General features: G+C 40.6%; 1 long non-coding RNA gene across 2 annotated transcripts in view; it reads left to right on the top strand.

The window, feature by feature from the left end:
* Positions 1-26,142, top strand: part of LOC138751825 (uncharacterized) — a 108,784-nt gene that overhangs the window by 40,813 nt on the left and 41,829 nt on the right. Inside the window, exon 3 of one of the 2 annotated variants that reach the window (XR_011350211.1) lies at positions 2,180-2,274. The exons of the other annotated variant lie outside the window; for it this stretch is intronic. This is a non-coding gene — a long non-coding RNA (uncharacterized lncRNA). The remainder of the gene's footprint in view (positions 1-2,179; positions 2,275-26,142) is intronic. 2 annotated transcript variants of the gene reach the window in all.

The following is a 26,142-nucleotide window of genomic DNA, read 5'->3' as shown; positions in this document are numbered from 1 at the left end:
AAGTGCTTAATTGGGGAATGGCTAATTATGAAGGGATGAGGCAGGAACTTGTGAAAGTAAATTGAAAACTGATGTTCAAAGGTCAAAGCACAGAACTAATATGGAGGAAGTTTAGGGACCACGTGCTGGGTTCAGGATAGGTTTGTCCCACTGGGACAAGGAAAAGATGGTAGGAAAAAGGAACCATGGTAGATGAAACAGGTGAGGTGACTAGTCAAAAGGAAGAAGGAAGCATATATTAGATTTAGGAAGCAGTAAACAGGAAGGGCTCATGATAAATATATGGTAGCCAGGAAGGAACTTAAGAAAGGACTTGGGAGAGCTCAAAGGGGGGCATATGAAGGCTCTGGCATGTAGGATTAAGAAAAGCCCAGGACATTCTATGTGTATGTGAAGAACAGAAGGATGATGAGAAGGTAGGGCCACTAACGGAAAAAGGAGGCATCATGTATCTGGAGGTGGACAAGGTTGGGGAAGTCCTAAATGAATACTTTGCTTTAGTATTTAAAAGAAAAAAGGATCTTGATCAAAGTGAGGTCAGAATAGAACAGGCTTGTGTGCTGGACAATGTTGAGATTAAGGAAGAGGAAGTGTTGGATTTTCTAAAAATGGAGATTAATAAGTCCCTGGGACAGGACACGATATCCCCCCAGATACCTGTGGGAAGAAATAGCTTGGGCAGTAGCTATGATTTCTGAGTTCTTTTTGGCCATGGGAAAGTGCCAGAGGAATGGAGAATGGCAAATGTAGTCCCCTTGTTTAAAAAAAGATAATAGGAAGAATCTTGGAAATTATAGACCAATGAATTTTATGTCAATGATGTGTAAAATATTGGAGAGGATTCTTAAGGATAGAATCTATGAACATTTGGACAAGTGCAGTCTTCTCAAGGGTAATCAGTATGGTTTTGTGAAGGGAAGGTCATATTTCATAAGACTAATTGAGTTTTAAGAGGAGGTAACAAAAAAATTGATGAGTGAGATGTGGTCTACATGGATTTTAGCAAGACATTTAACAAGGTCCACCATGAGAGACTCATCCAGAAAGTCATGAGGCATGGGATCAGTGGAACTTTGGCTGTGTGGGTAAAAAAAATTGACTAGCAGAAAGAAAGCAGAGTATTAGTGGAAGAAAAATATCCTGCCTGGAGGTTGGTAACAAGTGGAATGCCGCAAGGATCTGTTGCGGGACCCTTGCTCCTTGTGATTTTTATAAATGACCTGAAGAAGCAGAAGGATGGGTCAGTAAGTTTTCAGATGACACGAAGATTGGAGGAGTTGTAGATGGAGCTGAATGTTGTCGAAGGTTACAAAAGGATAAGGACAGTGTGCAGAGATTGGTGGAAAATGGAGTTCAATCCGGATAAGTGTGAGGTGATGCATTTTGGAAGTAAAAACAAGAAGGCTGAATACAGGATTAATAGTCAGTTACTTAAGAGTGTGGATGAACAGAGGGACCTTGGGGTTAAAATCCATATACATCCCTGAAGGTCATCGCTCAGGTTGATAGGATAGTTAAGAAGGCCTATGGGATGCTGGACTTCATTAATAGGGGGATTGAGTTCAGGATGAGAGAGGTCATGTTGCAACTCTACAAATCTCTGGTGAAACCACATTTAGCGTATTGTGTTCATTTCTGGTCGTCTCATTATAGGAAGGATGTGGAAGCTATGGAGAGTGTATAGGGGAGATTTACCAGGAAGTTACCTGGATTGAAAAACCAATCTGTGAGGCAAGATGAGCTGAGCTGGGACTTTTCTCTTTGTAGCACAGAAGGATGAGAGGAGACTTAATAGAGGGCTACAAGATTATAGGGTGGACGGCCAGGACAGGAATAGCAAACACCAGAAGATATGTGAACAAAGTGAAGGGAGGGGTGCTTAGGGGAAACATCTGGGGTAAGTTTTTTTTATGCAGAGAGTTGTGGGAGCCAGGAATGCCTTGCCAGAGATGCTGGTGGAGGCTGAAACATTAGGGGCATTTAAGAGACTCTTGGTCAGGCACATGGGTGTAGGAAAACTGGAGGGTTAAGGGGTAGTGGGGGTGGTTAGTACTTTTTTATTAGGAATTTATGGGTTGGCTAAACACAGGGCTGTACTATGCTGTAGCGTTCTCTGTTCTAAAATGAAATGAACTCTCTGAGTGAATGTACAAAAATTTCATTTGAACTCACCTGACAGAACAAACATTCCTGGGGAACTGTGGTAATCCTGGTGTAGCGACCTGAGAATGCAAATGTACCTCATGATAACACCAGCGTGTGCAGGCATCTGCAGTAAGTACACCTCATGTTGAGAAATGCCAGTTTATAATTTAGAATTTATTTCTTCTCTGTTTCGTATCTCACAGAATGAAGCTACATTTAGTCAGAGAGAAGTTTGATGACAAGAAGCAGCTATTAGAAATCTTGCCATGGTTACCAAGCCAATCCATTATTTTCTGAGCGCAGTTTTTCGATTGAAATCAATACTTCTCTAAGAATAATGTCTTTTAGGATGATTTTAAAAATTTTCCAGATATTTTAAATTATTGGTTGTAACTCCAAGCTTGGAGAGACCCTTTGGATTAGGGACACTGAATGTTTTTGTTGTCACTTATATGTCATGACATTTGCTCTCTCAAGAAAAGCCATGCTCGTAACATTCAAAATCAAAGGGGTTTGCTATCAATGTATTGCACATTAGCTTGACATTTTTTTATGCTAAAGCTGGCACTGATACTTTGATCAACTTTACCTATGACCTGAATACAAAATTGCATTGCCAAACCCAGCACTCAATACAGTACACATTGTTCAAAATGTACTAAATGTCCTCCATCCTAAGAATTAGTCCTGGGGGATAAAAGGAAAATTAAAAATCAGTAGACGGGCATTAAAATGTGAAGTACCACCTCATATTTCTGACCACGTTGCAATGTTACTCACAATGGGGAATAACACTGAAATTGGATCAGGAAACAAGGACATTTTCTCATGAAAGTCGAGGGATAAATCCGATCTGTTCCTGTGAAACAAAAACATAAACTGCCTGCAAAACCAAACAGGTCAGGCAGAACCTGTGGAGGAGAAAGAGTTGATCTTTCAGTAGATCAAGAAATATGAGAAAAACTAGTATCCTTCAATTTGCAGAGAAATAACAGAGAAGAGAGAGAGAGAGAGAGAGAGAGAGAGAGAGAGAGAGAGAGAGAGAGAGAGAAGTCTAAGGTTGTCATAGAAACAATTACTTTTGGTGCCAGCAGTTAGAGAGAAAAGAAGCAGAACATATTGGAACTGTCAGATGCACAGCACAATTGCTTGAAACCTGAATTAATAAGGAATGCTGGAAATAGCTGACAGCTATCTACACAACCTCTGTGGAGAGAGGTAACTAAGTTAATGCTACATGCCAGTGAGCTTTCATCAGAACTGGTTAGTTCCACCACATGAAGAATGGCTGCTTCTTTGGAACTACCTGTGCTCTAACACCTTCCCCTTATCTCCTTTCCTCCTCCACCTCCACCCCCTTCCTCCCACCTTTTTATTCAGGCATCTACCTTTTCCCACTTTCCTGATGAAGGGCTCAGGCTTGAAATCATAAGACTATAAGACAATAAGTCATACCAGCAGAAATAGGCTATTTGGCCCATCGAGTCTACTCCACCATTTAATCATGAGATGATCCATTTTCCCACTCAGCTCCTCTGACTGGCCTTCTCCCAATAATCTTTGATTCCCTGGCTAAACAAGAACCTCTGCCTTAAATATGTCCAATTACCGGCCTGTGGGAATAAATTCCACAGATTTACCACCCTTTGGCTGAAGAAATTCCTCCTGTTCTCAGTGGATGCCCTTCAAACTTGAAGTTGTGCTCTCTTATCCTAAACTCACCAACCATTTTACAACCTTTTTACATGTACTCTGTCCATGCCTGTCAATATTTGAAATGTTTCGGTGAGATTCCGCCCCCCCCCCCCCCACATTCTCCTAAATTCTAACAAGTACAGACCAAGAGTTGTAAAATGCTCATCATGTGATGAGCCTTTCATTCTTGGAATAATTCTTGTGTACTTCCTCTGAATCCTCTCCAATGTCAGCACATCCTTTCTTGAATGAGGAGCCCAAAACCGCTTACAATACTCCACATGGGATCTCACCAGTGCCTTATAAAGCCTCAACATTGCATTCCTTTTACTTCCTATGGATACTGAGTGTCTCCAGCACTTTAGTGTGTTGCACTCGACCCCAACATCTGCAAATTTTCTTGTTTAACTCTCTTTAAGCTTACATTGGATGTGGTTGGATCAACGCAGGAAGCTAAAGACCAAGAGGTCAGATGAGGCATGGGAGGCAGAATTAAAGTCATCATTGTCAAGGCTATCCTTCATGCTCGAGGATGATGGCCTTCATTCTGTTGATCCACAGAGCAAAAATGCCCATGCTTGTATTTGTTTAACATGTATTTGATGTTGAACTCCAAGAAGCACAGAATACTTCACAAATCAACCAACTAATTCCAATGGTATGGAAACCATGACAATTGGAGCTGATGGATTTGTTGCAGCCTTCGTCTGCCTTCACAGCCATTGAGCTCAGAGTAACTTAGAATTAAAGTGAGAGGACACTGAAAGCTTAGAGTTCATTTGCAGTCTTTTTAAAGACATGCAATCATGAACATAGACATGATCAGTGGTATGCTGGGAGAATGAGAAAGGAGCAAAGCAAAATTTGTTATTTGGATCTCAAAGAGTTCTTTACTTCAGGAGATTATTTAGGTAATTATGGGTATAATCTGCACAGATTCAAGGCATCCATTCAATTGTAACGCTGACTGGTTTTGTTTCTGTTTCTGTGTGACTATAACTACAAGCTGTACCTACTGTGAGCATGATCATCTTTGTGCAGTTGACTTAAATGCCTTTTCATTATCACAGCAAAAGTAACTTGTATTTACTTTAATAAAGGAAATGTTCCAAAGCATTTCTCAGGAATAGATATCGAACAAATTTTGTCAACATAAAAAATAAAGGGTACGAAAAATAAACTTTGTTCAAAGAGATGAGCAGCGCGGTAGAAAGATTGAGGAAAGAAATTTCTGATATTAGGCTCTGGACTGTTGAAAGTAATTTAAGGCAAAAAGCTGCCACAACTTTAGAAATGAAGGCCCTGATATATTTACCCCTGAGCATTACAGGCAAGCATCACTGGGTGTTTTAGTATTTTGACCCAATGTCAATGAAGGAAGGAATGGTCCTATATTCTCCTACCCATGGAAACCTGCAGATGATGACACCCCCATAAGCTTGCTGGCCTCATTATTTTAGATGGACAGGCCATGGACTTGGGCATTGGCTTTGAAGATGGAAGTTCTTTATGCTGCAATACACTTTGTCAATGGTAGGCAGTACGATCTGTCATTTGTCAGACAAGTTCATAGAACACAGAACATTGCAGTATATTACAGGCCCTACAGCTCAAGATGTGCCAACCGATTGACACCTACTCAGCAAACTAAACCTTCCCTACCTTACACCTATAAACCTTCTATTTTTGCCAGTCTAAGAGACTTTTAAATGTCCCTATTGTACCAGCCTCCACCATCACTCTTGGCAATGCATTCCAGGCACCCACTATTCTCTGTGAAATAAACGCATCTTAAGCATTCTTCCCCTTACCTTGTACAGGCGTCCTCTGGTGTTTGCTACTCTCGCCTTGGGAAAAGGGTGCTGGCTATCCATCCTATCTGTGCCTGTTATGAGTGGAATGTAAATGTAACAGAATGTTCAAAATTCCCATTGCTGACTTTCTGATGGTATGAATATCCCAGATTAGTCCAGAAAATTTACAGCAATGTTCGAAATGGAATAAATATTGCAGGATAGCCCAGGATGTCCAATAATTATCTAGAATTGAGATAATCGGCTAGAACAGCTATATTATTTTTTAAAATTTACATAATGCTATTACATTTATGACTACATTGGTGTTGCCTTTTGCAGTCATGATGAACTCCCCAATTTTTACCCAATTTGCTCCAAATTTCCATCCTGACTTCAAATTCACTTGATTCACCTCTAACAGCAGTCTCCATCACTTTGATTCATCTCAGAAGACAAACTACCTACAGACATGTTTTATAAACCCACCAACTCCTACAGTTCTGCACCTCTTCCCACTCTATCTATTTTAAGGATTCTGTTCCTTTCTCTCAATTCCTGTACCTCCATCACATCTGCTCCCAAGATAATGCATTCAGGTCATTTGACTCATCCTGGTTTTTCAGAGATTTCCCCTCTACTGCCATTAACTCTGCCCTCACCCACATCTTCTCTATTTCTCCCACATCTTCCCTGGCCCCTTCTCCTCCATAGACACCTCAAGGATGGGGTTTCCCTTGCCCTCACCTACCACCCCACCATTCTATCATTCTCCACAATTTCTGCCAAATTAACAGGATCCCACCACCACACATATCAACCCCTCCTCTTCCCTCTCCACTTTCCATAGGAATTGTTCCCCTCATGACTCTCTCGTCCAGTCATCCCTTCCCACCAATCATCTCAATTAGTACTTATCCCTGTGACTGCAATAAGTGTGATATTTGCACTTATATCTCCTCGTTTGCCATTAATCGAGGCCCCAAACAGTCCTGCCAAGTGAAGCACTTGTTAATCTGTAGGGATCATTACTGTATCTGGTCCTTGTTTTGCAGTCATGTTGTACATCGGAGAGACTAGACACACACTGGGAGATCATTTCTTTAAGTACCTTCACTCTGTCCAGTGCAACAAGTGGCCCTCCATTTTAATTCCATACACCATTGCTTCACCAACATGTTCATCCATGGCCTCATGTACAACCAAATTGAGGCCACCTGCAAACTACAGGAACAACAACATTTATCCTTCTTGGCCGTCTTCAACCAGATGGGATCGATAACAACTGCTCCAATTTCAGTTAACTTCCCTCAGTCTCTCTTTTTCCAAACCCTCCTCCTGTTCCCCACCCCTTTCCCTCCTCCTCCTCCTCCTCCTATCAAAGAGCTTCTCTTCTTAGCCCTCTGCACTCTTAATTGTCTCAGCTTCTTTGTCTTCTACCACTCAGCTGCACCTCTTACGTGTTAGCCTGTCCTGGTCCCCCTTCCCCTTCTTTCCCCATCTCCCCCCAGATTTTTGTTCAGATATCTTCCTGATTTTCAACATTCCTGATGAAGGGCTCAGGCCTGAAATGATGATTGCCTTTTACTTTCTATAGATGCTGTGTGACCTGTTGAGTTTCTCCAGCACGTATGTGAACTGCACCAGACCCCAGCATTTGCAGAATTTCTTCTTGTCATTATTTTCCTTCATATTGGTTATGGTTTCAGCCAGTGGAAAATTTTCCCATAGATTATGATTGATCTCAATCTTTCTGAGGATGTTGGGACCACAAAGAGTGAAATGTTAACTTGTTGGTCATCCGCAAATCAGCTTTTCACCCATATTTGGATCAAGACCAAATGAAACAAATCCAAATTACTCTAGACACATCAGTCATCAAATCTTGGTGAGTGCCCAATGTCATACTTAGGAACTGAACATTTCAAGTTCAAGTTGTTTATCACCTGGCAACCTGACCAAACAGTGTTTCTCCGGACCACAGAGCACACACAAAATGCATATAACACAGTGAAACCCTTGATATCTGGAATTCAAGCAACAGGCAGACTCAAGCAACCAGAAAAAAAATTGAGCCAAATAAATCAAAAACAAAATAAATAAGAATAAAATAATAAATAAAAAATATGTACGTTTAAAATTAGCATACCTTGCCGCTAGTTCACCAATCCACACTCGCACCAAGCGACATTTGCAACCAGTTCCAGCCTTGTGACCAACATAAACAAACAGAGATTCCATTTTACAGATCATGAGGCAGTGGATTAGTTTAGTTAGAGTCAAACTTAAGCATCGAGAAAATACACTTATCCAGCATCTACCAATCCTCATAGGGTGCCAGACACCAGAGCTTTTACTGTATGTTTGTGCATTTATATAATGTACTTGATTCCTTCATAAGAGACCTTGCATCAAATCAATTGCTGCACAAATATAAGGGTCATTAATACTCTATTGAACATGTCGACTGGCCATTTCAGCTGCACATGCATGAAAGACCTAGAATGCTGTTCCACTGATAGTGCAATTAGTGTATTATGCAGTTAAACAGAAAAGTCTGCATATGCTGTGATTGTAGTGCAATACATAAAAGTGCAGAGGAAATTCACCAGGCCATGCAGCATCCATACAAACTAAAGGGTAACCTACATTTTGGGCATGTTAATGCATTGTATTCTCTAGTATTTTGTGGTGTTAGCAGATGTTTGCTTTATTTTTTGGAGGGGTAGGGTGCTCGGAAGGTGTTGTCTTTTAAACAATACCTCATAGCCATTCTATAATTGATTGATATCTAACAGGAGATTAGGTCTCCTTTCATTCTAATTAAGATTAATTACAGACTGCAAGAATAAACATCTTTCTCGGAGCCCACTCTGTATTAATCATCACATCCAGGACTCAGAACATTCTAATTTATCTATTGCCTAAAAAGTATTTAATTTGTCATTACTGGATGTTCAGGACATAATCGATCAGGGTTTTTCATTTTAGGAAAGCAAAGATATTGAACAGACCTGATGGATGTCTCTGTACTTATGAATGTGTTGAACAAAGCAGTTAAGGAAAGAATATATTCACTTCTGTCAAATCCAAAATTATGGTGCTTAATGAATAGATTGATAATAGCAAATCTAGTGAGGAATTAAGAAGCAATTTCTTCATTTAAAGAGTATAGAGCTCACTGGTAGAAGATGGTCAAAGCAATGGTGATATGATTTTAAAAATAAAATGAACAAAAGTGAGAGCAAAGAGAATTAAAATGCAGGGAAATGATGAGTGGAGTGTCTTCGTGGGCAATTAATGTCAGAAAAAAAGAACTATTTGAGCTGAAAACTTCTACAGATGTACGGTGGAAAGCATTCTGTCTGGTTGCATCACTGTCTGGTATTGAGGTGCCAATGCTCAGGACAGGAAAAATTCTAGAGGGTTGTTCTGTTGGCCTGTGACATCATGGGCTTCAATCTTCATTCCACTGAGAACATTCACAAGAGGCAGTGTCTGTAGCAAGCAGCCTCTATCCTCAAGGACCCCCCACCACCCATGCCAGCCCTCTTCACCAGGAAAGAGGTATACAAGCCTGCAGATGAGCACTCAGTGGCACAAGGAGTATCACAGTTGGGATGTAACGGAAAAAGTTGTATAAGACATTGGTGAGGACAAATTTGGAGTATTGTGTGCAAAGATTTTCTAAGATGTTGCCCGGACTTCAGGAACTGAATTACTGGGAAAGGTTAAATAGGTTAGGATTTTATTCTCTGGAGCATAGACGAATGAGAGGAGATTTCATAGAGGTATTTAAAATTATGAGGGGGGATAGACAGAGTTAATGTTTTCACTAAGAATAGGTGACATACAACCAGAGGACATTGGTTAAGAGTGAAAGGTGAAAAGTTTAGGGGGAACCTCTTCACACAGGGAGTGGTGGGAGTGTGGAATAAACTTCCAGCTGAAGTGGTGAATGTGGGTTCAATTTAAAATTTAAGGAGAATTTAGACAAGTACATAGATGGAAGAGGTCTGGACTGGGTGCAGACTGAGTGGCACTAGGCAAAAACATGGTTTGGCAAAGGAGTTTGTTTCTGTGCTGTAATGTTCAATGGTTCTATGAATTTGTTTCTTGACTCTTACGCTTAGATCTCCTTAAAATACATAGCTCAATGACAGAATAAACCATTCATGTTTATGCAATTTATGTCTAATATCTGCAGGATTCAGGTATTGCACATGTGCTCAGTCTCATTTTTTTTACTTGAGTAGAATTCGTGTTCAGTTTTTTGGATGAATGTCTTTAAGCTTGTTTATTATTTTCTTTGTCGGAGCCCAGCTTGTTTCACACATCTGGCTCTGCTGACGGAGTAACTTCATGCTGCCTGGGAATTGCAATTCCCTTTCACATCATCAACCAACTGAAGGTCCATTTATGCAGTTCTCACATGGAGAAACTCAAGTTCTTACGGAGTTGATAATTCACCAGAAACTTTGTATTCAGTGATAGGTAGTGTTAAATGATCGACCCTAAAACTTGGTGAAAACTCTACTAATATTACCCTCTATTTAACGTTTAAAGCTTTACAAATAAAACCAAAGTTTTAGCATTGATTTTACTTCACAAGGAATTACAAATAAAATTCTAAATGCTTTTACTGGTGCTAAATTTATTGCAGTGAATAGACTTTCTTAGATCATTTAGTACACCTTTAAAAGAGCCTGTTAAATATTTTTTCTTCAATTATTGTACAGCAAGCACTCTGGTCACATTTTTGAAATCTGTACTTTAATAATATTTTAACTGCTTTTAATGTCTTTTTCTTCATGCACTTCCACATGTTGGATGTGTTGACAAATAAAAATATTGTTGGAAACTCTTTCCTTTCATTAATTCAATCCAAGGAACCGACATGTGAAATTAACCACAATTAGCCTTAATGTGCAAAATCTTTCTTTCATTGTTTCTCTGGTAGGAACTGAGAAACGAAACAGTGAAAAGTTGTGTCCTCTTAATTTATTTGTCATGTTATACAGTGAGCAGGGTTCTTCCATGAGCAATCTAACACCAGCCACATGAAGTTGGAGAACAAGTGAGTAATTAAAGTGTATAGAGTTAAAATGGAAAAAAAAAGAGGGTATGTCCAGTGTCTGATGGATTATTCAATATATTAGGTGCCATTCCAAGAGAGCAGCAGATATAGGTGTAGACCATGGTTGGGGGAGGGGGAAAGTATTTCATCTGAACTTCTGAGCCGCATTCACCACCTGCTGCAGCTCCTTCTGATCTTGAGCAGAGCAATCCCCATATCACACTATGATGCTTTCATTGATGCACCTGTAGAAGTTGTTCTCATACATGGGGAATATGCCAGAATTCATTAGTAAACCTTTGCATGTATGGGTTGCCCAGGTCAGATCTTTGGAAATATTTACTTCCAAGAACATGAAGATCTCTACTCTTTCCACTTCAGTGTTATTGGTGTGGTCATGAATGTGCTCTATGTTCTCTTTCCTTAAGTCAATGATCACCTTCTTCATCAGAGAGAGAGAAATTGTTATCCTGGCACCATTCCATATAGCCTTTCAATATTCTTTCTCTGTTCCATCTTATCATTATTTGATACCTAGTCTATGGAGTGTGGCATCTTTGATGAATCTGAAGTTGAGTGATATTAAGATGTACAGCATAGACGGAGCTCAGTTCACATCCTTGGATGGTGTTAGTGTTGAGTGTGATCATGGAGTAGATGTTTTTACCTATTTTCATTGATCCATTTATAGAGAGGGGTGCTAAGGACTGGATCCTAACGTCAAAGGATGAGGTTTCTAGGGACTATAGGCCAGGATAGGTCTCCTTGGCTTCTAAATATTTCAGGGATGAGTGAACTAGGAGACCTAGTCTCAGGATAAGAGGTTGTCATTTAGAATGCATGTTAAAAGTAATTTCTTTAGCTTTCCAACACTCAGGGAAGCAAAAGAAGAGGGATTCAGTGGAAAGTAGTCTAAGGTGCTGAGACAGCCATGATCTCATTGAACATTTGAGTAAATCTGAAGGGTCATAAGGTTTCTCTTTCTCACAATCCATGTGATCATTTGTAATATCCTTGTGCCACAGTTGACAGTATATCCAGGAGAAGCAAGTGCCCAATAACTGCTATGAGCTTGCTGTCCATCATACTCACTGCCTGCACTGCTAGTAGGTCAATGGAGAAGTTAATGAATCTTTCACTCTCTCAAAAATGTTGAGCTGTACCTTTCCAAAGCATGCTGGCAGCATTCAAATGAGAATCGTTCAAGCCTATTGACACTTTCAAATTAGAATCATACAAGCCTGTTGACATTGGCCACAATAGTGCATTAATACTCCTTCTAATTTCAATATGTTCCATATTTAATGGAATTATAGTCGCTCACCACTATCAGAACATAAGATGAAGGAGCATGATTCAGTCATCAAGCCTGCTCTACAATGCAACAAGATCATGACTGATCTGGCCGTGGACTCCGCTCCACTGACCTGCCTTTTCCCCTTAGCTCTCAATTCCCCTACAGTGCAAAAATCTATCCATTTGGGTCTTAAATATACATAATGAGGCAGCCTCTTCTCTTTGCTTCAGCAGAGAATTCCACAGATTCACTTCTCTCTGGGAGAAGCATTTTCTGTTCATCTCAGTCTTAAATCCACTTCCCTGAATCTGGAGGATGTGTCCCCAATCTAGGCTCACCCACCAGTGGAAACAACATTTCTTCTATAATCTTATCTGTTCTTTTCAGAATTTTATGCTTCTATAAATTCCTCTCTCAAGCTTTTAAACTTTGAGTACAGATCAAGATAACTAAATCTCTCCTCATATGTTACTCCCTCATTGAGCTGGTGAACCTTTTCTGCACCACCTCCAACACCATTCCTGGTGAATGACTCAGTCCAAAAACATAGACTGCCTTTTATTCCTTTGGATGCTGAATGACTTGCTGAGTTTCCACAGCACACTTATGTACTGTCAAAGACCAATATGTCCCTTCTCAAGTAAGGAGACCAGAACTGTGCACAGTACACCAGGTGATGCCTCACCAGTGCCCTGTACATTTGTAAGGTGATGCCTCACCAGTGCCCTGTACATCAAGTAAGGAGACCAGAACTGTGCACAGTACACCAGGTGATGCCTCACCAGTGCCCTGTACATTTGTAAGGTGATGTCTCACCAGTGCCCTGTACATCAAGTAAGGAGACCAGAACTGTGCACAGTACACCAGGTGGTGCCTCACCAGTGCCCTGTACATTTGTAAGGTGATGCCTCACCAGTGCCCTGTACATCAAGTAAGGAGACCAGAACTGTGCACAGTACACCAGGTGATGCCTCACCAGTGCCCTGTACATTTTTAAGGTGATGTCTCACCAGTGCCCTGTACATTTGTAAGGTGATGTCTCACCAGTGCCCTGTACATCAAGTAAGGAGACCAGAACTGTGCACAGTACACCAGGTGATGCCTCACCAGTGCCCTGTACATTTGTAAGGTGATGTCTCACCAGTGCCCTGTACATCAAGTAAGGAGACCAGAACTGTGCACAGTACACCAGGTTATGCCTCACCAGTGCCCTGTACATTTGTAAGGCGATGCCTCACCAGTGTCCTGTACATTTGTAAGGTGATGCCTCACCAGTGCCCTGTACATCAAGTAAGGAGACCAGAACTGTGCACAGTACACCAGGTGATGCCTCACCAGTGCCCTGTACATTTGTAAGGTGATGTCTCACCAGTGCCCTGTACATCAAGTAAGGAGACCAGAACTGTGCACAGTACACCAGGTTATGCCTCACCAGTGCCCTGTACATTTGTAAGGTGATGCCTCACCAGTGCCCTGTACATTTGTAAGGTGATGCCTCACCAGTGCCCTGTACATTTGTAAGGTGATGCCTCACCAGTGCCCTGTACATCAGGTAAGGAGACCAGAACTGTGTACAGTACACCAGGTGATGCCTCACCAGTGCCCTGTACATTTGTAAGGTGATGTCTCACCAGTGCCCTGTACATTTGTAAGGTGATGCCTCACCAGTGCCCTGTACATCAAGTAAGGAGACCAGAACTGTACACAGTACGCCAGCTGATACCTCACCAGTACCCAGTACATCAAGTAAGGAGACCAGATCCAGTGCCCTATACATAAAGTAAGGAGACCAGATCCAGTGTCCTGTACATCAAGTAAGGAGACCAGATCCAGTGTCCTGTACATCAAGTAAGGAGACCAGAACTGTACACAGTACACCAGCTGATGCCTCACCAGTGCCCTGTATGTGTTGATCCATCAGCGTTTGGGGCAGGAGAAAGGCCATTCTGTAGTGTCGCACTTTTGTGAATCATTAGACTTCTGTGGAAACTCTCTCGTCCATCATGCGCTTTCTTCACAGAACTTTCTGCTAGACTGTAAGACTTTGGGTTATATCGGCTTGAAGTAAATTCACTGCTCGAAAATCATGAACTATTGAAACTGGTACTACTTCACAAGGGTCTCAGTGCTGAGTAAACACACTTTTCACAAAAGTGATAACTGCTTTGCTAGTTGTTGACTGCAATGCTGTTCCCTCTAGGTAAAATAGTCTGTATCTACTATATGACTCTTTCCGTTATAGTCAAACCAATCCACTCCAACTTTGAACTGGTACAGGATGTGGTGTAAACTATTCTGCTTGCTGCTTTGGTCTATAGGTTAAGGCATATTTCGCATGAAGCAGTGGTCTGGCTTATGTCTTAGTTCATTTTTGGCCAGTACATCACCTCTCGAGCTCTGCATTTGCATTTCCTCACCAAGATGTCCTTCTTGTATCTTCTGGAGCATTTCCTTGCGTAGCAACACAGGAATCACAAACTGGTTCCCTTTGAAGACTATATCTTTCACAACTGACAGTTCATCTCTGCATCCCCAGTAATCCCAAATACCAATACAGTAATTCTTATCTGCCAGCCATCCTTTCTGTATTGTATCTTTGAGCTCTTTCATTGTTTGATTTGTCTCTGTTGCTTTCCTGATCTGCTTTGTTCTCCCCCCACCTCCCCCCCCTGCCGCCGCCGGGATATTGGAGATGATGTGATAATCATATTATCAAGTCAGGATAGGCTTGTATTTCTTGGTCACTCTTTTCCTTCTTGTCCAACTGCTCAAGAGAATGAATAATCAGCAAACATGTATTTTCCTGGCATGTAGATAATTTTCACATCATATTTCTGTTCTGAGCTCTCGTGGGACAGTCATTCGATGGTTTGGACATAATTGAGACCAACGGTTTATGGTCTGTCTCCACTTCAAAAGCTTCTCCCTAAATGTATTGATGGAACCTTTTGTTTGCATAAGTGCTGGCAAGGAGCTCTTTTTCTATCTCTGCGTAGTTGGCTTCTGCCTTTGATGCATAGGCCACAGGTTGCCACGTGTCCTCATGCTGCTGCAGTAGTACTGCTCCAAGGCCATGTCAGGATGCGTCAGTCGAGATCCTGGCGCGCCTATCCGGATAATAAAGTTTTAGTACAGGCTCTCCTGTTTGGACTTTTTTGAGTGCCTGGAAGCCCTCTTCTTGCTCGTGCGACCAGATTCACTCATTTTTCTGCTCAAGAAGTGGCTTAAGTGGTGCTGACACAGTTGACAGACGAGGGATGAACTGAGCCAGGTTAGTCATCATGTCCAAGAATGTCTCCCCTCCTCTTTATTTTGGGGCCTCACAAAATTCTCAATGGCTGATGTTTTTCTTGGATCAGGCTTCACTCCCTGTTCAGTTATGACATCTCCTATGAAGGTCAGTGTCTTTACGTCAAACTCACATTTCTAATTTCAAATAGACATTCCATGTCATTTCAAGGACTTGTCTTGGTCGTGTATCTTGTTCATTCTTGGTGGATCCCCATACAACGATGTCATCCATCATGGTCTCAACTCTAGGTATATGTTCAAAGATCATGTGGATATGTTCAAAGATCATGTAGATCATTTTATGGTAGACCTGGTGTGGACAAGATCCCATATGGTAGCATTATCTTCTTTGTGGGATATTGAAAGTGTATAGTCTTGAACTTGTCTCATCGAGCTTCATCTGCCCAAACGTCGATGACACGTTGAGCTTGCTAAACCACTTGGCATGTGCAAACCGGGACATGATTTCCTCCCATGTCAGTAATTTAAAATGTTCTTTCTTGATGGCTTTATTGAGATCTATTGGGTCCAGACACATACGCAATGCTCCATTTATCTTTTGCACGATGACCAGTGAGCTGACCCTATCTATAGGTTCTTCAATTTTCTGGATGACTTTCATCTGTTCCATGCATGCTAGTTCTTGTTTAAGTTTGTCTTTAAATGGAAATGGAACGTTCTTGTATGTATGAACAACAGAAGCCACTGTCTCATCTATGTGGATTTTGTGTATGCTAGATAAACAACCAAGGCCCCCAAAGACATCTGCATACTCTTCCATGAATGTTGAGTGCTATCTTCAGTTTGTGAAGCCACTACAAAAACACTTTTCACCAGGTCGAGCTCTTCACGTTCACTCATACCTAATATTGGCTGTATGTATATTCTCCTTTCTATAATCAGTAGCTGTGACTTTAGATGCCACCTTTTACTGGAACATTCTCTCCAGTGTAGCCAGTCACTTTTAATTTCATAGCATAAACTTTGCTCTTTATGATGAGGTTCTTGTAATCGTCCATAGATAACAGATCCATCTGGGCTCTGGTGTTGAGCTTAAATAGAAATACTGTCTCATTCACAGTCACTGGAATGATTGATTCCATTTTGCCACCAGCAGTCTGAAAGTTCCTCCATTTCTTCGACATAATGTGTACACTTTTTCTTGGTAGCCACTGCTTTGCAGCCCTATGAAAAATGATTCTTCTTCCCACATTTATAGCAGGACTTTCCATAGGCAGGACATGTCTTTGGAATATGTCTACCTCCACACCTGTTGCATTTTCTGTTTGTGCTTATCACTTCCTTTGTTGTTGCTTTGGGAAACTCGGCTTATCTGTTTTCATCGCATGCACTGTTGTGTCTATCCTGTGCAGCTCCTTATCAATTCCACCAGCTTCTAAATAAATGTTGAATCAGTGTTTGAAGCTTTTTCAATTATCGGCTAGATTGCATCGGTGTGGGAGGACTTAAATTATCCAGGTTTGCAAACTATTGTCTTCACTTACTCATTCAGACACTTCTGACATGTTATGTTTGCTCTTTCAAGAAGAATGGTTTTATGTGGGTTTAACACTAACAGACTTTAGTTTCCTTGAGCTGCTTCAACCAACTTCCAACAACAACCCCCATCATATGTCACTTCTGGTTTTTGCCCAACCACATACATTGCATGCTGGGAAATGTAGTTCTTATTTACACACATAATAACACATAGCACCTCACTGTTTTTCAATTCTCACCCTCTAGTAATGAAGGCCAACATTCCATTTGCCTTGAATACATGTTACAAATGCGAAATGAGCCACAATACACAACCTTCCTTTCATTGTTTTTCTTAGAGGGACTTGACAAACTAAATAGTGAAAAGTTGTTTCCTCTCAATTTATTTGTCATGTAATACATGATACAGTGAGAAGGGTTCTATTATGAGCAATCAAACAGTTCAACTCTAGGATTTATGCGCCCATATAAAGTAAGAGAACAAGAGCATAAGCACAGGAAAAAGTTTTTAAAAATTTTAAATTAGGGCTAAATTAATTTTGTTGAAATTAATAATAATAATTATTATAAATAACCTAATTTACCATTTCTTTTTCCAAAGTGAATGATGCAACATTTACCAATGTTTTTCCGCACCTGCCAGATCCTCACTTAATCAATCTATATTTCTTTGTAGACTCTCGATGTCATCCACACAATTTGCCTTTCCACTCAATTTAGTGGCATCAGCAAGCTTAGGTATGTTACATTTGGACTCCAAATTATTTCTTCACTCCAAATTATTTCTTCAAATATATATAATCTCATATTTGTCAGGATTAAATTCCATCTATCAACAGATTTCCATCTGACCTACTGCCTGTAGCCTTTCAAAATTTTCCACACTCCCACCACATTCTGAGTGAAGAATTTCCGCCTAATGTTCCACTTAAACCTTTCCCCTTAAACCTTTCCCCTTTCACCCTAAAGCCATGTCCTCTCGTATTTATCTCTCTTAATCTAAGTGGAAAGAGCCTACTCACATTTACTCTGTGTATACCTCTCATAATTTTGTAAACCTCTATTAAATCTCCCCTCATCCTTCTACACTCCAAGGAATAAACTCCTAACCTGTTTAATCTTTCCCTGTAACTCAACTCCTCAATACCCAGCAACATCCTATAAAATTTTTCTGCACTCTTTCAATTTTATAGTTATCTTTCCTGTAGTTTGGTGACTAGAATTGCACACAATACTCCAAATTTGGCCTCACCAATGTCTTATACAATATCATCATAATATCCCAACTCCCATACTCAATAATTTTATTTATGAAGGGCAAGCTTTCTTCACAACCCTGTCCACCTATGACACCATTTTCAGGGAATTATATATCTGTATTCCCAGATCCCTTTGTTCCTCCACACTCCTCAGTGCTCTACCATTTACTGTGCATGTTCTATCTTGGTTAGTCCTTCCAAAGTGCAATACCTCATATTTCTCTGCATTAAATTCCATCTACCATTTTCTGGCCTATTTTTTCAGTTGATTCAGATCCCTCTGCAAGCTTTGAAAGCCTTCCTCGCTGTCCACAACACCTCCAATCTTAGTGCTATCAGAAAACTTGCTGATCCAATTTACCACATTATCATCCAGATCATTGATATAGACAACAAACCACAATGGTCCCAGCACCGATCCTTGAGGCACACCATTAATCACAGGCCTCCAGTCTGAGAAGCAATCATCCACTTCCACTCTCTGACTTCTCCCATTCAGCCAATTTCAAATCCAGTTTACAACTTCTCCATGGATCACTAGTGTCTGATCCCTTCTGAACTAACCATGTGAGATTTTGCCAAAGGTCTTACTAAAGTCAATATAGATAACATCCACAGCCTTTCCTTCATCTACTTTCTTGGTAACATCCTTGAAAAACTCTATACGATTCGTTAAACATGACCTACCACGCACAAAGCCATGCTGACTATCCATAATCAGCCCTGGCTGTCCAAATACTTCTATACCTGATCTCTCAGAATACTCTCAAATAATTAACCTACTACTGACATCAGGCTCATTGGCCTGCAATTTCTTAGTTTACTTTTGGAGCCTTATTTAAACAATGGAACAATTTGAGCTACCCTCCAATCCTCTGGTACCTCACCCCTGGCTAAGGACATTTTAAATATTTCTGCCAGGCCCCTTGCAATTTCTACACTACTTTCCATTAATATCCGAGGGAATATCATGTCATGCCCAGGGGATTTATCTACCTTTATTCGCAGTCAGGCAGCAAGCACCTCCTCCTCTTTAATCTCTATTTGTTCCATGCCATTACTACTCGTTTCCCTTCCATCCTTATACACTATCCCAGTTTCCTAAGTAAATACTGATGCGAAAAATACTAAGATCTACAATATCTCATGAGACTCCACACATAGGCGGCCACCCTGATCTTCTAAAGAACCAATTTTACTTTTAACATACTTGTAGAAATCTTCGGGTTTACCTTCATATGATCTGCCATAGCAATCTCATGTATTTTTTCTGCCTTCTTGATTTCCTTCTTAAGTATTTTTTTACATTTTCTATACTCTTCTAATACCTCATTTGCTCCTTGTTGCCTATACCTGCTATACACCTCTCTCTTCTTTTTAACCAGGTATCTAATATCCCTTGAAAACCAAGGTGCCCTATGCCTGTTAACTTTGCCTTTAATCCTAACAGGAACATGCAAACTCTGCACTCTCAAAATTTTGCCTTCCACTTTCTGAACACATCCTTGCTAGAAAATAACATATCCCAATCCTCTCTTCCTAGATCCTTTCTCATTTCCACAAAATTGGTCATTCTCCAATCTAGAATCTCAATTTGAGAACCAGATCTATCCTTATCCATAATTAACTTGAAACTAATGACATTATGGTTACTAGATCCAAAATGTTCCCCAAAACATACTTCTGCCACCTGACCTGTCTGGTTCCCTAATATGAGATCTAGTATTGCATCCTCTCTCATTGGTATCTCTATAAATTGATTTATAAAATTTTCCTGAACACATTTCACAAACTCCAATCCATCCAGCCCTTTTACAGTCCCAGACAATATATGGAAAGGTAAAATCTCCTTCCATCACAACTTTCTGTTTCTTACATTGGTCTGCTCTCTCTCTACAGATTTTCTCCTCCAATTCTTTCTGACTATTTTCTTTTATACAACCCTATCAGTGTGGGCACACCTTTCCCGTTTCTCAGCTCCAACCATATGGTCTCTGTAGATGAGCCCTCTGTAGTCAAATGCAAGCAAACTGACTGCAATACAGGGAGAGCAAATAAAATCAATAAAGTACATAAGTAAAGGTCCTTAAATTAGTCCCTGGTTGAGTTTTTCATTGAGGAATCTGATGGTAGAGGGATAACCTGAACCTGATGGTGTGAGTCTTGTGGCATCTTTACCTCTTTCCTGATGGCAGCAGCGAGAACAGAATGTGTGCTGGGTGGTGTGGGTCTTTGATAATTGCTGCTGCCCTCGGACGGTAGTGTTCCCAGTAGATGTACTCAATAGTGGGGAGGGTTTTACCTCTGTTGTCCTGGGCTGTGCCCACTACTTTTTGGAGGGCTTTATGCTCAGGGGTATAGGTGTTCCCATAGCAGATCATGATGCAGCTGGTCAGTACACTTTCCACCCCTCATCTGTAGTAATTTGCCAAGGTTTCTGATGACATACCAAATATCCGCAAAGGAACAATGCCACTCCTCCCACTTTCATCCCTCCCCCTCTATCATGTCTGAAACTATAGAGCCCTGGATCATTAAGCTGCCAGTCCTGCCTCTCCTACAACCAAGATTCACTAATAGCAATAATGTCATAATCCCATGTGCCAATCCATGCCCTAAATTCATCTGCCTTTCTGACAATGCTCCTTGCATTGAATTACATACACCTGAGAACATTTCTATCATGTAGAAAACCTTTGATTTCTGTCAAAACGTGCAGTGCTTCCTTGATCTTTATCCTCCTCAACCTCACTCTCTGCTCTAATACTCTGGTTCCCCTCCCCCTGCAAATCTTGTTTAAACCCCCCCGGAACAGCACTAGCAAACCTACCTGCAAAGTTATTTGTCTCCCTCCGGTTTAGATGCAAACCGCCCTGTCGGAGTACTAACACACAGAGCAAGATCACACAAACATTTCTTTGAAATTTTACTTAAAATGTGGCAATTTCTTTATTAAAGTTGGTGATTATTCTATAGATTATTCCATATTCTAGCTCTTATTCTCTAATCCAGGCAACATTCTGGTAAAACTCTTCTGTACCCTATCTAAACCCTCCACATCATTCCAGTAGCTGGGCTACCAGAATTGCCCACAAAGGTCAAAGGGTGACCTCACCAAAGTTTGATACAGCTGCAGCATCTCAAAGTGCTTACTCACGCTCTCCCTCTTGTGACATGCTGTCTTATTACAACAGTACGGAGTAACCTTGGCAACTGTACGAATGAATGCCTCAGCAACTATTTTGAATAATGAGGTAAGACACCAAACATCTTAATAAAGGATAAAGAACTGTCCATCTGTGTATGATCCAAGTTCAAGACTTTTTATTCATTTTGCCATATTGGATGTCACTGAACAATTACATTTTTAAATTCTATTAATGCTGAATCTGAATTGTTCATCAAATGCCGCCAAGGATTCACATGACAAATGGTGCTAGAAGGGTTGAATCTTTTTTTTAAAGGATTGTTGGAAGTGCAATGATAAGAAAACATCTCCAGAACTCATTTCACACCAACAACAGTCCGCATTGCCAATCTGTCCCAATGCATTATTTCAAGGAGCATTTCAAACAGGGACAGCACAAGTTGATGGTGACTTTCCTCAGCACTGTTCCTCAGTTGCACTCTAACCTTCTCATATTCTGTTTTCCTGCTTAACCCAAGCCTGATTATCTTGTTTTCCCTTCAATATGGTGATCTTGAATCAGACAACTTCCAGTAATTTTTAATTTCCCTTCTTCTAAGCAGTTCCTCTGGATCAAGATGACTTTCTTCCATTCTGGTTTATTGCATTCTAGAGTTTTTTTTGCGGGGGGAAGGAGTTTGGGGGGGGTTGCCAATGCAAGAAAGACAGATATCTCTACCTGTGAAGCAGGATGCACCTGCCAGCCGGAGTAATTCAAACACACAGAAATGATGGAGAAACTCAGCCGGAACTCCTACAGCTGAGTTCCTCCATCATTTCTGTGTGTTTTTATTACAATCACAGCATTTACAGACTTTCGTGTTTCACTCAGCTGAGTAGTTGATGGGGTGGTGCTAACTAACATTTAATAGAGGTGAAAAAAGAGAAAGGTATTTCTATTAATGGTCAAAGTATTATGGACATACAGGGCAATGGGCTTCTTGTGTATTAATGAATTTTCATACTATCAGACAAAAGACTAACAGGAGAGAAGTGGGCCCATCAAAGATCAACAACTCATCTTTATGTGGAGCCACATATACCAAATAAATGAGGTATATTTCTCATCTGTGTTTCATCTTCAATTCGTATGTGTGAGTTCTTAGACAACACGTGGAAGAAGGAACTGGTTCTTTATTTAAAGTTGATATAAACAGCACCATGAGGCATGACATGAGGCTGCAAGCCTCCATTACAGATAACATACTGCATGTCCTGCTCTGTGTGTCAGCCCCCTGCTGGCAGCCAAGTCTAATCAAACAGTAAGGCATTGCTGGTTGCATTGCAACCATGATCACTATAATTACATCTCCCTTTCTTAAAACAAAAGTAGCTTACTTTTAACTAACATGTTTTCTTTGCACAACTGCAATTTTAACTTTAACACCAAGAACTTACATTTTCATTATTATCAACATTGTTAACATTTTTTAAACTTGTTTTCACATTTACATACACTAAAACTTGAAGAGCGAATAAGATAGCACTACTTCATTCTATAACAGGAGTCTTTAAATTTTCTCTATGAGTCTCTTAGGAGGATTCACATGTCTTGACGATCTCCTGATTGATGGCCCTTGAATCTGAGTTGTTGCCTCAAACGATGTATATTCAGGTTGTTTAAACAGTATCCGTCTTTCCATCTACTGTGGGTGGTCGCATTTGAAGATCTCGATGATTTCTTCGCAGAACAGCACCTTCATCTGCCTGAATGGTGTATGATCTTGGTTGGACTTCACTAAGGACAGTTCCCTTCTGAGTCCATAAATTTGTTTTGTCTTTTAGCCTTATTTGGTCACCAGTGTAGAGTTCCGGTAGGTTTTTTGTTCCTCTGTCAAAGTAATACTTTTGCTTTTCTTTCTGTTGTTCTTTGAACTTCCTCACTTTCTCCCCCTATTTTGTTTTTAGGAGGTTCTCCTGAATGGGTAGGTTGATCTTAGCCTATGTCCTATAAAGAGTTGTGCCGGTGACATACCACACTCGACCAGCGTTGTGCGATATACTAGCATGCTCTGATAGAACTCCGTTCCACTGTCTTTTTTTCCTTGTTCGTCAGTCTTTTCACTGTCTGTACCGATTTTTCAACTATACCATCAGACTGTGGAAAATGAGGACTTGATGTGGTGTGTACAAAGTCCCACTCTTTGGCACACTGTCAGAACTTTAAATTGCAAAACTGGGATCCATTGTCTGTGAAGACCTCACTTGCCATGCCATGTCTGGAAAATATGGATTTCATACCTGTTATTACAGCATCTGCAATGGTGGTGTTCAGTCTACATACCTCCGGATACAGGGAGTAATAGTCTGTGACTACAAGATAGTCCTTCCCTTGACATTCAAATATGTCAGCGCCTACCTTCTGGTAAGGTCTGTATGGTGTTGGGTGTGGCTTTAGTGGTTCTGCAGGATTGCTTGCTTGATATTTCCGGCATAATGTACAGATTGTACAGTTTGACACTTCATTTGTTATATCATTGTTGATTCTTGGCCAGTACATCACCTCTTATGCTCTTTTCTTACACTTTTTGATTCCGAGATGTCCTCCATGGATCTTTTTTAGCATCTCTTTTCTCAGACTCTTTGGGATAAGAATTTTACTTCCTTTGTAGATTATGTCTTCAACCACTGATAGTTCTACCCTGCAGTTCCAGTACTCTGAAACATCAGATGAGCAGTCCTGCTTCATGTTGGGCCATCCATCCAAGATATTTTTTCTCAGTTGTCTCAGTGTTTCATCTTTGTTTGTCTCTGACTTTATGATCTCAATTTTTGCATCTGCTATGGGCAGTGCACTTGTGATCATGTCCACAAAGGCATTCACGTCTTCATCCATTTTGGTGTTTGCAGGCTCTCTCGTATCAACAGCTCTAGACAACGTGTCTGGTGTGTACATTAGCTTACCCGGAGTGTACACCCCATTCAGTGTATAGCATTACAGCCTCATCGTCATTCTTTGTATTTTAAGTGGACATTCATTTAATGGCTTTTGGAACAATGCAATCAAGGGCTTATGGTTAGTCTCTACACTGATTGCTTGGCCTGACCAAACTTGGGAAATCTTTCACAGGCGTATGTGATGCTGAGCAGCTCCTTTTCAATTTGAGCCTATCGCGTCTCCGCGTCTGTCATTGAGAGGGATGCATATGCAATGGGTTGCCAGTCATATTTTTGCAGAAGAACTGCACCGAGCCCACTATGTGATGCATCTGATGATATCTTGATGGGTCTCACTGGGCTGTAAAACCTCAGAACTAGTTCCTCTGTGACCAGTTTCTTTAGTTCGCTCCATGACTTTTCATGTTCATGATTCCACTCCCATTCAATGTTCTTTTCTGTTAGTTTTCTCAATGGAGCCATCTTTTCTGAGAGGTTGGATGGATATGAATTTACCCATATAATTGACCATTCCATTGAACCTCTATACGTCCTTTTTGCATTGTGGCCTTGGCATGTTCCCAATAGCGGACACCTTTCTGGGATCTGGTCTGATGCTCTCACTGCCAATAGTTTCTCCTACTAATGTTAGTTCTGCATTCCTGAGCTGGCATTTCTCTCTATTCAACTTCAGGTTTTCCTTTCTGGTTGTTTCCAGCACTTTCCTTAGTCTCTCATCATGCTCCATTCTCGTGGTTCCCTATACTATGATGTCATCCACTGAGGTATAAACTCCATCCAGGTGTCATAGACCATATGGATAGTTCTGTGATACACTTCAAGAGCTGAGGCAATTCCGAATGGTCACCTTAGGAATCTGTATCTGCCAAATGGATTATAGAACATGCACAGTCTTGAACTTGCTTCATCCAATTTTAACTACCAAAATCTAACTTGCTGAAAAACTTTGCATTTGCAAACTGTGACATGATTTCTTCACATGTCGGAAGCTTAAAGAGTTCTCTCTTTATTGATCTGTTTAGATCTCTTGTATCCAAGCAAATTTTAAGTTTTCCATTCTTTTTGTCCACAACGACAAGTGAACTCACCCATTCTGCTGGCTCATCTATCTTCTGAATCACGTTCAAGCTATCCATCCTGTCCATCTCTGCCTTTAGTTGCATTTGAAGTGCAAATGGAATTTTTCTGCACGAATGTATTATCGGTGGCACACGTTTATCCACTCTGATCGTGTGTTCTCCTGGAAGGCAGCCTAGACCCTGAAATAGGTCATTGTACTATTTGTTCATCATAAACTATCTGTCCTTCACTTTCCACAATGAAGACTTTTTTTTAACCAGGTTCAGTTTCTCACAAGCTGTTAAACCTTGTATGGCCTGTACATCATTTGGTACTGCAGTGAATACTAGCATGTGCTCTTTGTTCTTGTGTTTCACTTTAACCATGCATTCACCTTGCACTGGTATATCGGTACCTGAATATCCTGTCACCTTCACTTTTGTTCTATACATGTTTTGTCTGGGTATTATCTTATTAAAATCAGTCTCTGATATTACATTAATTTGTGCTCCAGTATTCAATTTAACTGAATGTATATGTCATTCAATTTTAATTGTAACATTCAGTCTCTGTTGACTTTCTTGTTTTCAATCACATCTACATAGAATCCCTCTGTCTCCCTTTCATGCATGAACCTTGCTTTGTTGCATTTCATTCCTACAGCAACAGGCATAATAGTTGCTTTTGTTGCACATATTGCATGTTTTACAAAATGCTAGATACTTTTTTGGTAGGTGTGTACTGCATCAACAACATGGCTTTTGATTGTCCCTTTCATTTTTGTTTACTAGCCACGCCTCTCTTTCTACTTTGGCACGCTTTTTGTTAAACGGTATATGTCTCTTCTTGCTCACTGCATCCACACTGCAGCTAGTTGCACTGAACAGCTCTTTTGTCTGCGATTTTACAATTTCTGCAGCCTGACAGAGTGCTATGGCTTT

This window comes from Narcine bancroftii, chromosome 1 (assembly GCF_036971445.1).
Source record: "Narcine bancroftii isolate sNarBan1 chromosome 1, sNarBan1.hap1, whole genome shotgun sequence".
Classification (NCBI taxonomy): Eukaryota; Metazoa; Chordata; class Chondrichthyes; order Torpediniformes; family Narcinidae; genus Narcine; species Narcine bancroftii.
This window is presented reverse-complemented; position numbering and strand designations above follow the sequence as displayed.